The sequence below is a fragment of the Pinus tabuliformis genome, chromosome 3_1, assembly GCF_031772625.1.
Source record: "Pinus tabuliformis cultivar Carrire ecotype Pingquan chromosome 3_1, CPIR1, whole genome shotgun sequence".
NCBI classification, from domain to species: Eukaryota; Viridiplantae; Streptophyta; class Pinopsida; order Pinales; family Pinaceae; genus Pinus; species Pinus tabuliformis.
In genome coordinates this window covers 79,621,210-79,624,313 of record NC_142301.1, presented here as the reverse complement: position 1 = coordinate 79,624,313, position 3,104 = coordinate 79,621,210, and positions in this window count along the sequence as shown.

Below are 3,104 nucleotides of genomic sequence, written 5' to 3'. Positions count from 1 at the left end.
CAGGGGCTCAGAAAAGTGAAAAAACTTGCCTAGAATTGAGAAAAGAGGAAATGAAAATGAAGAGCTAGAGGGTAGCTCCTACCTGGTCCTGACGGTGCGGAGAATGGTCCACAGAATCTCCCAAAATCAACTGGTGAAATTTGAGGGGGAAAATTGCTTCAGAGCTCCAAAATCCCAAATTTGAAATGAAATGATGAAAATGAAATGTTAAAACTACTTTTTATGTTTACTTTTCATGTATTTCAAAGTGAAATGTTAGTTTTAGTTCATTTTTCGTCCATATATATGTATTTCTAACCAATTTGATGGATTTTTGCGCAGGTTGAACGACTGATGAAAGAATATGATGTGCCAAATAGTGAATTGAACATCTTTGACCACCAAGCAAACTTTTTATCTTATTTTCGAGCTTTCATTCAAAAATGAAAAGAAAACTATAGAGTCCTCTTTAAACCCTTTTCAAACTTGTTAAATATGAAAATATCATCAAGCACTTGTCCTTTCCAGCTCATTAAAGTATTGGAAATGTCATCCCTCCTGTATTATTTTATCCTTTTTCGGACCTGAGGGATTACTTTACAAAAAAGAACTTATGGAGTTTTCTTTTCGTCCCTTTTCAAACTCTCTAAACATGAAAAGGACCGAGTTATCCTTGTCATTAAACTTGTTAAAATAATAGCGACAAACTTGTCCATCCAGACGAGACCGAGTTTCACTGTCGCTAGACTCGTTAAAATATAAATAACGACAGGTTTGCCCGAAGGGCGAATTATAGAATAAGCTTATGTTATCCTCGTCAAGCTTGACAAAAATAAAGAGGTACTGGTCAGCAATTACTGGGGAAAAAGGGAAAAATCTTGAAGAATTTATGGTAGCAAGTCGCTCTTGAACATGACACTTTCACTTCATCTCCATTATTGAGTTGGGTTGGGTTATTCCGTTCACCGATCATTACACCATTGGTCTTTCATACCATCCAACGCTACCAATTCATCTCAGTGTCGTCGACATGTTCAGGAGAAGTCATTCAGTTGAGAAATCACCATCCAGTTAATGTCTCATACACTCCAATACCTCCTACCTTCATTTTTTCATGACTACCATTCCTGAACCTTGTGTCGTTAGTTCATTTTCACCTCCAGAAATCATTTTCTTCATTTCATGTCGTAGATGTGGGATACATCAAGGCCCTCCTATGACGAGTCGCTTCTTGTCAACATCAGCTCATTATCCAAGAAGTTGACTTAGAAACAACCCTTTAAGTGCTTTGAAGCTTGCATACATCAATGGAAAGTTTCTCACTTCTGGCGACAGGTTGACATCAATGGCCTTCGACCGAAAGATTTTGTGTGGTGTTCGACATCGGATCATGTATTCACACCACGTGAATTGTACTGTAGTACCTTGAGGATCATTATCATTATCGGTGATCCCTCTCGCGTCTGTTAACAACTCACATCATTGGCTGGTAATCAGGTGATGTCTTTCCATGTTCGACTTCAAAACATCTCTTCACATGGTTTGACTTGTACATCAGGCGAAGATTGAACGAGTTTGAAGACCCCAGATCTAGTTTCATCCATCCAGGCTGCGATATATTCAGGGATATAAAAACATCAAATGTACAAAGGCTCTACACAGATGGTCATCCTAATCATGGATTGCGACTCTATATCTATAGAATCACGAGTCTGTATCTGTAGATGACTATCTGATCTATGTACATGAAATGAAATTTATAAAGCTGAGCATGGGAATGCCTCCCTCAGCTGGATCATGAAAATCATATTATGATGATGTATTGTATTGTAACTTATGCAGGTCACCTTCCAGTTCGAAACTTCGGATCCTCATGATAAATTATTTCACCCGACATGAATATTTATGACCTCATGCTTTAGGGGGCAATTGTTATAGACATATTTGGTCACACCAACCCCAAACTTATATGTCAATGTATTAGGGTTCATCAACCCCTAAAAGAGTTGTTTCATACCCTAAAGGAACATAATCATCTGAATACATCATTCCCCAAAAGTTTCATCTGAGAAACCATCCAGAAATTGCCTAAATTGAACCATATTGACTGCTCCACTGGAAAAGTGTAATGCATACTGAGTGGTACACTACTAGGGTGTGATGCATACTGTTTAAGCCTTCTATAGGGTGCGATGGGTGAGGATGGACAAATGTCCGGGACATTTTGTTAGTTGGTTACTCATGGAATCTTCTAGAAACTTATCCTATGCCACTTGCCTCTTTGAATTTGCCCAAGGATGAATAAGGGATCTAGGAAACCATCTCCAATCCCTTTTCTTTTGGAACCAATTGTAACAAGTGAAATGACACTAACCAAACCCCATGGATGACTCACACCCTTACAAACATTCAATAAATGGATCTCCAATCCAAGAGAATAGAAGACTGAAATGTTGTGAATTACAAGTAAGTGTTGATAGTTTGTCATTGAGGAGAGAGCATTGTATTCTTGTTGGAGTTATCTTGCTATTTCATGAGGTGAATAAGGATTGAAGCTGGGAGGATGGCACTGGATCAGACAACTGGGTTGTAATTCTCCTTTCTATTAATAAAGCTCTTCAAGTTTTCTCCCAAATGATTGTGCATTTGTGAATGTTATAATTTGTGAATGCTATCATTTGTTCATTATATATCTGATTCTATAATGTTTATGTTGTAATAAATCATGATGCTTTGACGGTTCTTTGTTGTTGTACTTGTGCAGGTACTCTCCAAGCATGTTAAGTATGGGGAGGAGTTGCAGGATCTACCAAAGGAGAGAGAGAGAAAGCAAGGGATTAAGTGGAAGTTCCAAGTTGGTTCCATTATCTTTCTCTTATCTGTTACACATAGGAAAAATCATTGAATTGCTTCAAACTATTGTTTCTAGGGTAACTGCCAAACCTAGAGGGCTAGCATTCTTTAGGAGTACTAGTTTTCCCAGAAATAGCTTTCGTTGTAAATACTCTAGTTTTCGTTTACTTTTCAAGATGTCAGTTTGATTTTCTTACAGCAAGGACTCCATAGCCCGAAGAGAAGGCACATGGATCTGCAGGTTCTCTGCATTCTACAAGAGAAAGCAGTCC